Source organism: Psammomys obesus, unplaced genomic scaffold (assembly GCF_907164565.1).
Source record: "Psammomys obesus unplaced genomic scaffold, mPsaObe1.curated_primary_1811, whole genome shotgun sequence".
NCBI lineage: Eukaryota > Metazoa > Chordata > Mammalia > Rodentia > Muridae > Psammomys > Psammomys obesus.
In genome coordinates, this window is record NW_026592666.1 from 3,662,855 (window position 1) to 3,676,453 (window position 13,599).

The 13,599-nt window shown below is 37.2% G+C and overlaps 1 pseudogene; it reads left to right on the plus strand.

Moving 5' to 3' along the window:
• The first annotated feature begins 4,059 nt into the window (after window positions 1–4,059).
• LOC129682458 (high mobility group protein B2-like) lies at window positions 4,060–11,206 on the plus strand (annotated as a pseudogene).
• Window positions 11,207–13,599: the final 2,393 nt, after the last annotated feature.

A 13,599-nucleotide genomic window follows, 5' to 3' on the forward strand; every position in this document is an offset into this window, starting at 1 on the left:
GAGCTCCAATAATTACCAATCCAGCAAGGTATCCCCAGTGGTGCATCAGTGGTATTTTTCACTTAGGGGTAATCAGGTGCTGTATAATTAAACTTAACTCCCACTTCACTGGAGATACTCCATACATGATACTATAAAACTAGTCAACTATTAAAGGTTGGATCGAGCAATCCAATCAAAAAATGGGGTACAGAGCCTAATAGAGAATTCTCTGTAAAGGGATACAGAAAGACAAAGAAACATTTAAAGAAATGCTCAACATCCTTAGCCATCAGGGAGATGCAAATCAAAACGACCCTGAGATCGTTTACACCCATCAGTATGGCCAAGAACAAAATCTCAAGTGACAACACATGCTGGAAAGGATGTGGAGAAAGGGCCCTCCTCCATTACTGGTGGGAATGTAAACATGTACAACCACGTTGGAAATCAATCTGGGGCTTTTTCAAACAATTAGGAATAGTGTTACCTCATGATCCACCTATACCATTCCTCGGCATATATCTAAAATATGCTCAAGTACATATCAAGGACATTTGTTCAACCATGTTTGTAGCAGCTTTATTCATAATAGCCAGAAGCTGAAAACAACGCAGATGTCCCTCAATGAAGAAATGGATACAGAAATTGTGGTACTTTTACACAATGGAATACTACTCAGCAATAAAAAACAAGGAAATCATGAAATTTGCAGGCAAATTGTGGGATTTAGAAAAGAAAAATCATCCTGAGTGAGGTATCCCAGAAACAGAAAGACACACTGGGTATATACTCACTTATAAGTGGATATTAGACATATAATACGGGATAAACATACCCGTATTATATGTCTCTACACCTAAAGAAGCTAAAGAAAAAGGAGGACCCGGGGTGAGATGATCAGTCTTCACTCAGGAAGACAAACGGTATGGACATTGGAATTAGGAGAAAACAAGAAACAGGACAGGAGCCTACCATAGAGGGCATCTGAAAGACTCTACTTAGCAGTGTATCAAAGCATATGCTAAGACTCATAACCAAACATTGGGCAAAGTGCAGGGAATCATGAAAGAAGGGTGAGTTAGTAAGACCTGGAAAGGACTGGAGCTTTACAAGGACCAAATATATCTGGGTACAGGGTTCTTTTCTGAGACTGATTCTCTAACCAAGGATCATGCATGGATATAACCTAGAACCCTTGCTCAGACATAGCCCATGGCAGCTCAGCATCCAAGTGGGTTTCCCTAGTAAGGGAAACAGAGACTGTCTTTGACATGAACTCAGTGGAGGGCTCTTTGACTTCCCCTGACCCCGAGAGGAGCAGCCTTGCTAGGCCACAGAGGAGGACATTGCAGCCAGTCCTGAAGAGACCTGATAAACTATGGTCAGATGGAAGGGGAAGAGGACATAGAGAAGGGCAGGAGGGAGGAGATGATGGTGGGATTGGGAGGGAATAATGGGGGGGCTTCTGCCCGTGATACTAAGTAAATAACCTGTAATTAATATAAAAAATAAAAATTATAAAAAAAGAAAAAAAAGAGACAGAGTACCAAGATGCCTGTTGCTAGACAGTATTTTCTAGACATGGTGTGGAGGCTACACCTATGGTATCTCAACAAGAAGGCTCTACCCAGTGATTAGATCCTCATTACCTCTTCATCAGCCACTGATAGTGCTCAGCCAATGGCAGAGATTCTTTGTGTGATATTTGAATAGGTGTAAACCTTGAATAATATTTGTACTTTTTTTGTTGTTTCTTTTACACTTTCAAAATAAAAGTCCACACATGTATATAATACTAGACACAATTCTTTAGGAAGTGATAGCTGCCTTATGATTGTGTGTGCTTTATCAATCTACCTGTGGACTTCTAAGATTCCTCAGTCTGCCATGTTTGAGTGGCCAACTGAAACTCTATAAAGGATTAGCTGTAGCGAAAAAAGCATGAGAATTTTAGCACTGGGTCCAGGAATCCAGTAGCCATCACATGTGGGTAATAATGACTCTTCAGTCAAACATTGGTTAAAAACAGGTCAGGCTGTCAACACTGCTACCAGTAGTAATAGCAGAGTTATCCAGAAACCTATGTGTTGCTCATATCAGGACCCTAAAAGTTCTGTTATTTGGAATATTGGAATATGTTTCTTTTAGATTCTCTTACAAGCTTCAGTTATGCCTGGATTCATTCACTGGAACCCAACTAAGACTAATTGAAGAGAAAATATTATTAGATTTTTAAACATTGCTGAAACACTCCTAGCTTCTGAACACATGAAAGGGATTAGCTAAATTGTCCAGGATACATCAGTCTGGGCCAAGAATCACTTGGACCAAGGTGCCACTGACACCAAGCCACAGCTTTCAACATCAACCATGTCATTCCTATGCCAAAGAGGGCACAAATGGAAGTCAGAGACCTCAGTCACACCCAAACAATAGCACCAGAGTCTATGGATTGTCAACAAACACACAGGAATAAGTACATTTTAACTATCACTAATCCACACATTTTTGGTATTGTAAATAACCAAAAGAGTCATCTTTTATCCACCCCTGGCAACAGACCATTAGACTTGGCCTCATCATGGTCTGTGCACTGCCTCACCCTCAAACCAGGCTCAGGTTAAGGTTTGGCAGCTCTCCAAGGCCTTTGGCAAATTTATTCTTGCCAAGGCCATGCCAAAACCTACTTACTCTTCCAATAAAGAGATTCAAGACCCCAGAATCTTAACCTATTTAATGACAATGGTTTTTTTTTTTTTATACTTAGGGAAATCAAGCCTTCTACAAATTGTGGAATTACAAGTGTCAGCTCATGGAGAAAAACCCATCTGATCTCCATGGTTTTTATTCTGCTCTTTGTCAAGGATGGATCTGGAAGAGAGCTTATCTATCATTCCTTCCTAAATTATCTATCCAGCACTGGTGATAGAAGTTCTGCTAAGAGTTTCTGTCTAGTGAATGAAAATGTCACTCAGTTCCCTAGAAAACAGCAGAAGCGCCTCAGTTACAAGCAACATGTAACAAAGGAAAAAAAAAAACAAAAAAACAAAACAAAACAAAAAAAAACAGATGCAAGCAATTTCCTACCAATGGCTTTCTTCTCTGCAATGCTAAGCAGTTAATCCAAAAAAGAAATGTCCTTGAAATATTTAAAGGATGATTTTTATTTTTTTTAAATCATAGTTTAACAGACTTCTTTTTTTAAAAGATTTATTTATTGTTTATACAACATTCTGCCTGCACACCAGATCTTACTATAGGTGGAGATTAGCCACCATGTGGTTGCTGGGAATTGAACTCAGAACCTTTGGAAGAACAATGAGTGTTCTTAACCTCTGAGCCATCTCTCCAGCCTGATGATTTTTATTTATTACTATCATTTTATATATACAATAAAACTGTTGCCATGTTCTTCTCATTTGAGTATTTTTCAGATACAAAGATGACAGACACCTTTGAGCTGTTTGGAAGCTTAAGTGACTGTGGCACCATGGCAGATTGCCAGCTTTGCTACTCAGTTCCAAGCAGGCACTATTTCTTCTGAGGCCACCTTGTCTGAGCAGGAACAGGACCCACAGAACTTGCATGATGACCCTTTAAATGGAAAACAAAGGTTTTGGAGTCCGGTGTCTGCATTTGGATATTGGCTTTAACTTGGGGATATGCAGTAGCAAAGGTGTTCTACGTTGCAAAGGCTTTCCTTTTATTAGCAATCAAGACCTAATTGTCTTAAAAAATAGGTTATTTTGTGGTTAAATGAGGTTCACAGAACAAGGCTGGAACAGAAAACACAGTTAAATGATTTTGTCGCTCATTATCATGAAAATTCTCTTCATAGAAATGCCACCACCTGATTTTAATGAGCCCAGAATCTTTAAGATATAACTTGCTAGGAAAGACTGACAACCTTTTGATGGAGCAAAATATATAGTGTTTTTCATCATTTAGAAGAATCCAACACTAGATTACTAAGCTTAGCACTACAGATCACATACCTGCTGTTTTTCCTTAGGAGCTATCCACCTTGATCTCTCCTTAGCTTGGAAGTCACCACGGAGAGATCTGATTGGCTGTTCGATGAGCCACAGGGATCCAACTGTCTGCCACAGCATTGGCGTTACCTGCACGCTAGCACACCTAAATCCCCCTTCAGATCAGGTATTTATGGAGCAAATTATGACTAAGCTACAGTGACCCCCCACAGCCCAGCAATATTTTCTAGCTAAGTCTATTTTGAACTTATGAGTCTCCTCTATTCTAGAAGAAGACTACTAAGCCGCAGTCACCATTTCTTAAAGAATGAAAGTTGTGAAGAGGAGGTGCAAATGGCAGACCATATGAGAATCGCTACTCATTAAGTCTACTGTGTCAGATTTTCAGTTATACCAGTGGGCTAGTTAAACCCACTCTCTCATCGCACATCTCGCTGAGATGATGATCTGAAAGGTCGCATCACCTGTCTGGCTGTGCTTAGAACAAAGAACAGAACTGTTAGACCCAGTTCCTACAAGCTCTGGAATCAGGCCCCTTCCTTCTTGCTGGGCACCTCTGCTGTTCAGTGAGATGGACTCAAGAAAGAGTGTTTTTGCAGAATGTGGTTTTTGGGAAGACTTATGCTTCAAATATCCTTTCACCAATGATGACACTTAGCACTTCTCCAAGGCGTATTTATTTCTGTAAATTTTAAGGGCTTTTAGTTCATTCGGGGGCTTTTACTCAAAGGCCCATATTGTTTGGGGTTAAAATAAAGATCATTAAAAGAAAAAAAAATCACAGTGATGGTTAAAATCCAGAGCTTTGCAAAGCAGAAGAGATCAATGCATGGATCCTGTTAGCAAGATCAATAATGAAAACATGCTCTATTTGTTTCTTGGAGATATTGCTGTTTTGGATGTTGTTACTGCCCTTGATGTGCAGGTTTTAAAACATGGAACTTGAGGAACAAACTATTTTGCCAAAAAGGAACAATTTACAATATTTGCATCTTAGAAGCCCAGATGGATGTTCTTTGATGGATCTCTTAAAAGTGGGAGGAAGTGGGTCATAGGAAATGGCCAATGGTAAACAGATGGCACTGGCTTGTAAAACCATGTGGGTCTGGGAACCTGTTCTGTCTCAAGTTTGAACTATGGAAGTACATTAGTGGTCTAGTGGGTCCCAACAAAGGCTGCTACTGTTTTCAAAGGAATATCTTGTTCAGTCACTGAGGTCATGGATCCATGAAAATGTATATACTTCTATGTGTACTACAGTGGTGTGTTTGGAATATAAAAAACGGGTTTATTTAAAACCTTACCAATACACTGAAAATAAGAGGAAATGAAAACATGGATTTTCCCTTTGAATGATTCCAGTTAAAGTGATTTTTTTTAACCACAAAAGTCCCATTCTTTTTAAGAGAAAAAAAAAATCTTCTTGCATTTGCTCCAAAATGTGTGATGTGCAAACATTTACCACTTGTGAGACTGACATGATTGTTTTCAAGTGAGTTGTTTACCTCCATTACGGACAGTGAAATAAATCTTCACTAGAAACAGAATGCATTCGGAATAATTCTGGTTTCGTAACTAAACTTATTCAAAATGGTGATCTTTAAGTGTGGACTGTAAGAATCCCAACTGATATATCATACTAGCTGTTATAGGCCAAGATTGCTTAGCTTTTTTGTTTGTTTTTAAATCACAGCAAAATTACAAATTTTTAATTTACAATTCCTTCACTCTTGCCAGTTTTTTATGAATTGTTTTAGATGGCCTCAAACTTCTGAAGTTTTACAGTGCAGCATGCAAACACAGAGACTACATAACCAACCCATATTCACAAAGTCAGGAAATGAACAAGAACATGTCACTAGAGTCTCTTCCTAGAGTTATTCAGGGTTTCATAGTCCCTATGCCACTGTCCTCTGTGTCCAGATCTCCCCTTTATGAAGGATACGTTCAACTTGATATTACATGCTTTATTTGCCTACAGGGCTGGAAGGCATCTCAGTCTTGATCTTGGTACATTTGAAGATTAAAGAATAGATTTTGATTATTTATTTTTGAAACTGTCTCCTCCCTTGCTACAAACTTAGGTTTTCATGCTTTTTGTTCAGGATTGTGCTCCTATATCTAGCAGGGATCTCACAGAAGTAGCATGCTGTTCTCACTGTATTTTTTTTTATCAGAAATAACTTTTCCACAGTTTCCCCAGTACTTGTGATGATAAATTCGACCACCTCGTTGACAGCTGTCCCCTCTTTCATTACAAAGTTACAGCTTTTTTTTTTAAGTGAGGACAGATTTTGATGAGGAGATACTTAATGTTTATGCAAATATTCCATTTCTTATCAAGTTTCTATCTACAGTTTTAAGATCTGTTGATAGTTATTGTGTGAGTAGTTTCTGATTACTCTATGGTGACATGTGCGTGTGTGTGTGTATATGATGTAAATGAGTGTGTGGGTGAGGATGGATATGTGGAGAGGCCAGAACATGACTTCAGCTGTCTTCCTCTACCAGATTTTACATTACGGCCTTGAAACAGGGTATTTTACTGAACCAGAGGCTTGTCATAACAGCTAGACTGTTTGATGAGCCAGTTCTCAGGATCTTCCTGTCCTTATCTTCAACTGCCGAGGTTATAGGCACTACAACCATGCTAATCTTTTTACATGGATCCTGGGGATTCAAAGTCACATCCTCATGCATGCAAAACAGTCTGTCTTATCTACTGAGCCATCTACATTCCAGTAACTTTAAAATTGACCAATTCTAAAATTAGTGGTTGTCATTTTACTGTTTTTTGCTTTGTATAAATTTATGCTTTTCGCTTTGTATAAATTTTCCCTTTAGAATTAAATAATATATAACTTAGGTGGAATAGTGTGTTTTTAGATTTAAAAAGAATCTTTTTCTTAGTTGTAATAGGGTTTGCTGAAGTAATGAGGCATCTGCCATTTCTCCTTCAGACAGACAATCAATCACAAGACAACTCTTGAGTGTGGAGGTCAGCCTGAGTCTATGGAACTGTTGTTTTTATTGAAACTGTCACTGTTCCATATTTCTCACACAAGTACTGAAGGTGAGTAACAGGGGAAATGGAATAGTTATCCGGGCGTGTGACAAATGTTCATGCACTTTAAACAGTTCTCACACATTACCCAACAATGACTGTGGGTCAGGAATAGCACCTAGACATGCTGTTTTCTCTCATTCAGTGTTTCCAGACTTCAATCCAGCTGTTTCATGGGGCTTTCATCTCATCAGGGATTGGGTGCTGAGACGGGATATGCATGTTAAATCTCTTAGTTGAGTGATGAAATTACGTTTTCTACATATGTAGGATTAATGCCCGTTTGCTCATCCTAAGCCAACATAATTCATATTGGCCAAGGAAGAAAATGCAGCAGAGGATGAAGAACAAATTGGTGGGATGGGAAAGGGGTGAGAGTCTTCAACTATGTGTGGTCACCTTGTAGCTAAGTATCTTTCTAAATAGTCTTACAAGCTTTATATTAAATAAGAAATAGTAATTTGCTATGGGTTTTAAAAATTATTTTTAAAATTATAATTACATCATTTTCCTACGTTCCATTCCTCCGTTCAACCACTTGCTCTTCCTGAAATTAATGTGGTTATGTGTATATTGTAGTCATTGTTATCTGTGGGTTTCATAACTATGTAAATGCAATCTCTTGGTCTGTATAATAGGTATGTTTGTAAAATAATATGTATGTATATACCTGTTTGTATATGATCTCAAGGTTCACCACTTGATATTTGGATAACAAATTTGGTGGCTCTTCCCTGGGGAAGGCCATATCTTCCAGTTTTAGCTTTCCCCAGTCCTCTGAGTAAGTATCATCAACTCTTTAGAAACCTATTAGCAGGCAGTAATGTAGTAAGAGCAAGTGCAACCGAAAGTTTGTTCTAAGACTGTGTCTCCTAGAAATGTCAGAGTAATTTATTTTCTGGTATTGTCTATTACACAAACTTTCACATTATCTTTTAATTTTTTTTATTGACATACTTAAAAATGATAGTAAGGTGTTGATTTTATGAATTAGCTCAGGCTGCTTATCAATTTTGTTGCTATTTTAATTTGAGGTTTTGATACATATATAACTTGACTAGGTGTATATGTAAATATTTTTATTAAAGAAATAAGTAATTTTATCAACCATAGAATTAACCATATATCATATTTATTTTTTAATATTTCAATATATTAGCTTACATTTATTATTTTTAGGAATAAGGTATCTGATATATATATGTGATATATATTTATTCATATATATATATGAATAAACTCTATATATCACAATATATTTTAAAGGTATTCCTAGGTTAAAAATGTTGTCATGATGTGTGTGTTCTCTAGTGTATCTTAATGAGATTCTTCTTTGTTTTTTGTGTGTCCCTGTGCCAACAATTCTGTGAACAAAGACACAGCAGTATATTCAGGAGTTCTGTTCCCAATGAAGAAACAAACAAACAAGAGCAAACAAACCCACAGCTCTGACCTTAAAGGGAAAAAGAAATAGTATTTTATTTGAGTGCAAAATTCGAATGACCATGCCCAGGATTTAGGTTACCCCAAATTCTTTGTTCTAATACTGAGGCAGTTTCATGAAATATAATTTTACAGAGCAAATAAAGACACAAATGAAGGCAAGTTTAAAGGGCGGTGGGGGTACATCAGGCTATGTGAACCGAGGTAATTCTATATGAAGTGTTCAAACAAACATTACTTTGCCTAAAGAAAATTCCAGCAATAAACATAAAAAATTAGACTGTCCTATTTTAAGGGATTTTACTGGACAGGAGTAGTGTATATCTTCTTTCATTCTTTGGATGTGATAGGTCCTAATAGGGACTTTCAGAACACACTGTCAATCCAAGAGAAGGAGGACAGGACGAGAACAGCCAGAACCACTCACCATGAGTTGCTTTGAAAACAAGCTGCCAGGGATCCAAAGCCACACCACACAGTGCACAGGGAATGGCCAAGGGTACAGGAGATGGGAAAACAGAGCCCACAAACACTGTTGCATTCTCATAGTATTTAAATTTTAAATGACAACCACAGTCGTGAGATGAGAGATTTTCGGGTCAGTGTGGTAAAGATCCTGTCAGGTCAGAGCTTTGCAGTACTGTTTTCACTGTGGGTAATAGGAGAAAATAAGAAGGGAGAACATTAAATATGAGGTTCACTCCCTGCTTGGATAATGTTTCCTGTTTGTGTTCCTACATTTCAACCATAAAATAATCCAACATTTGGAATTCATATTGTACTTACTGTTTCCCTTACTTTTAAAAACAAAACATTTTTGTTATTAGTGGTTATAAGTATATTTTTTTCAAAGACAGATTTTTTTTTTTCTGATAGATTTAAAAATGCCACTGGAAGTCAAGAAAAATAATGAAACATTTATATCAACTGTCCTAACTTCCTGGAAAAAAAAAAAAAAAACAGTGGCAACAAAACTGGGGATCTAAACTCTTGGGAAATTTTGCAGCCACGCTATGCTTTTGCGTTTTTATATGTAAAAGAGGAGCATGAATAATACTTTTTTTCTGTAGGGGTTTTATGGGGATTTCATACTGGACTATTTATTGGTTAAGCTTGAGCAGGCCTTTCTGGAGCTGCTGAATTTGTTTTTTTATTAAATACAGTTACCCAGTAGCAATCTTTCTCAGCTTTAGAGGGAACTCACTGGCCCCCACTTCCCATTGCCTTTGCCTTCTGAGCACCAACAGTGTACTTAAGATCACTCATTTCTAATTCCTGTTTCACTCTGCCCCGGAGCTTTCTCTTGACTTTTAAATCTTTTATTGAAAGTGGAATAATGCCAGGAATGTAGCTCTTAGGCAATTACATCATTTTTCAGCAATAGTCCATCACATCTGAGAATTGTAAAGCCTGTGCTGTGCATTGAATCCCAGAGCTTTTCCTATGGATGTAAATGCTAATGACACTAACGCTAGCTCCTTTTTGATAGCTATTTCGTCTTGACTCTCTTAATTTTCTCATCATGGCTTTCTTTCCCTCTACATAAATGACTGAAGCAAATTCTTGTCTCAGGGTATACTTCTGGGAACCTAAATCCATAGACCCTCGGATATGTGCATGTATGAATCATGTAACCCTGGTGTCTTATTTGTCTAAACTAGATATGGAGAGGTGTCAAACACTGATCTTGACTATGTCATGACAGAGAAGCTGGTATTCACCTGTATTCCTCTCCATTCTTGAGTGAGCTTCAGGATTCATAAAATGCAAAAAACAATATGAAGGACTATGAAATACCTAAGGAAAGTGTTTTTAAGGGTTGTGACAATGATTATAATGCAAATATACATGCATTTAAGTTCTATAAAAGTTGTTATATAAGTCACTGGAAAACAGAAAATTGTTAATAGATGGTATGAAGAGAAATACTTTATAGAAAAATATAGACTTCAGAGAGACTGAACAAGTAAGTAACTATGCCCAGCTCCCATCTACATAAGAGTTAAAGGGAAGCCAGTTCTCGCTGGAGCTTGGGGAAGGAAGTCTTTCTGTGGGCCTTGAGGAAAGAGTTTGCAAGCAGTGATCTTGGGCAAAAGAGACCCCAAGAAGCCGCGTGGCAAGATGTCCTCAGATGCCTCCTTCGTGCAGACCTGCCTGGAGGAGCACAGGAAAAAGCACCCTAAACTCCTTGGCCAACTTCGCCGAGTTAGTTCTCCAAGAAGCGCTCCAAGAGATGGAAGACCATGTCTGCAAAGGAAAAGTTGAAGTTTGAAGATTTGGCCAAGAGAGACAAAGCTCGTTATGACAGGGAGATGAATTACGTTCTTCCCAAAGGGATAAGAAAGGGAAGAAAAAAGATCCTAATGCTCCGTCCTAAAGACCACCGTCTTCCATCTTCCTTTTTGCTCTGAACATTGCGCAAAGATCAAAAGTGAGCACCCGGTCATGTCCATCGGAGATACCGCAAAGAAGCTGGGTGAGATGTGGTCTGAACAACCTGCCAAAGATAAACAAGCAGGTTATAAGCAGAAGGCGGCCAAACTAAAAGGAGAAGTATGAAAAGGATATTGCTGCATACTGTGCTAAGGGTAAAAGTGAAGCCAGAAAGAAGGCTCCTGGTAGGCCAACAGGATCAAAGAAGAAGAAGGAACCAGAAGATTAGGTGGAGGAGGAGGATGAAGAAGATAGTGAAGATGAGGAGGAGGAAGATGAGGCTGGACAATAAATGGCTGTCCTAAAATGTGTGGAGTGCTATGTTCTCAGGCAACTGTTTTGCTAAGAATGTGAAATTCAAGTGCAGCTCAACATTAGCTTCGGTATAAAAACCTGTACAGATGTTTTTATAGCTGATGAGATTCTTTGTAGAAAAACTACTTAAAAAAAAAAGAAGTTTGTAGCTTTTTTTAAGGGGCTTTTGATATTGAATGTTCTTAAATATTTAATGGTCTCTTTAATTTCTTATGGTAGCAAAAACAAAACTTCATAGGAATGTGTACTACCAGTAATTTTTTTAGGATGTTGAATTTTTCTGTTTTTTTTTTAATTTGTAATAAAGTAATGTATATTTAAAAAAGAGTTAAAAAACAAAATGTTATCTTTGTGACCTAGACTTAGGAAAGGATTTTTCAAATAAAGTGTTGTGGGTAAAATTAATCACATTTTAATGAAATACTAATTAATCATCTCTTTGTCATAAAGAACAGTTCAGATGCCAAGTGCTAGACTAGAAGAAAACATTTTCAATATTGAACACTAAAAAAGGTAAAAAAAAAAAAAGCCACAAATATATCATAAAGACATTGAATCAGACAAAAGGAGAACATAGTCAACACATTTAAACAGGAAATTTAAAAGGAAAACTCAAAAATCTTAGTCATAGATAATATACACAGAATATTTATTTACACAAAAATAAAAATTAAGAACTATCATATGTATTTAAGACTGAAAAAAATCTGCAAGTTCAGCTAGTGATGCAGGTTGTTATGATAGTGGGTCTGTCTGTCTGGATAGGTTACTATACACTGTTAGGACAAAAAACAAAACAAAAACAAAAACAAAAACAGAAGAACTGGTTTAAATCCCCCAAGGTTTATTTAGTGCCACATTTGGAGTTAATAGAATTTTTGTGTTTTCTAAACTCAGAAGTCTAAATTGATAGAACACATCACTATCAGTCACTGCTGGTGAGAAAAGGTACCCTATCTGGAGAGAAATTGTGAGTAGGAATACAACTGAGGATTCAGGCATGGGAACTTCCACAGATAAATAATGATGTGTCATTTCTGCCAGAATATCTACATGTCTACAGTTTCACAGAGTAATGGGAATCTTCTTGAAAGCAATTGCCTGTGTGCCATTAGGCAGGCTGGCCTTAATTAGTCAAGTGCATGGGGAGAGAGTAGCCCCATTCTTCCCACATTGTTAGATGCTTTGTAACATTTCCTACTGTTAGGCTGAGGCCAGCCCTCTCTATTTGATCCTGTCCTAGCTTACTGTCAGACTTTCAGCTTTGTGTACTATTAAAGCCTTCACTGTATTAGCATTAGGAAATAGAACCTTGTGTTAGAATTGTCAATACCACTGAAGCAAGACATTTGGGACACTTTAGAACTTCCATAAAGAATAAGACATTTTCTCTTACACTTTACATTTTTAATGATGCCAGATGTTATTTATTTTAAATGGCAACAAAAATTTGAAACCAACAACATGCATTTCCCGTAGATGTTTCTTACTGGTTCAGAAGAAGTGATGTTTAGCTCCTGTGTCTTCAAGAACTGATTATCCTTGTTGCCTGGATTGTTGCCTTTTCCTCATTATTTGTAAAATTAATCTCACTCTTCTGGCCAATTTGAATGCTGTCCTGTTGTGCTTCTTGAACAGTTGTTTTACAAAAAAAAAAAAAAAAAAAAAAGCAAGGCGTAAGGGAAACATCTAGAGTGAATCTTCTCCATTCATACTTCTGAGTAATAGTTGCTCAAATACTTAAGGTTCGGATCCAAGCCAGAAAATCTGCCTGTGGCTGAGGCCCATGGATGCTCAGTGAGATGTTGAAATGTACCCTTATAGAGTCTGTTTCATCTTGCTAGGAATTAATCTTTTTTGGAATGTCAAATTGTCACTAAGACTCATAATGAAAAATTAAACTTTGGTGGAGTCATGGAAATAAAAGTAAGTGAGGTATTCTCTTGCTTAATGTTCTGTACCTTGCAGACTATTTAGTTCCTTTAATGTCCAAAGTTTGTTGACTTTAAACTTGTTTCTGTTGACTGTTTCCAATTTGAGGATCATTTATCAGAATTAGAGACATTTAATGTTCTGCACTTTGTCCCAAGGAGTTAGGCATTCCTAGTAATAATTTGTTTACCTAAAAAATAAATAAATGACAGCAGTAGTTTTGTAGAAAAGGTGAAAATGCATTGGGTCTTTGTGTATTGAAAACATGAATTAGTAACAAAAACAAAGAAACAATTTTGTGAGGCTAGAAGCCAGAAAGATCAAATTATAAACTGAGGAGTAATTAGCAGAAAAAAAAGATCATGGTTTAACACTTATTTTTGTTTTTTAACTCCACACAGTTAAAATCTTTTGTGTCTTGTTTCATAATGTGACCAT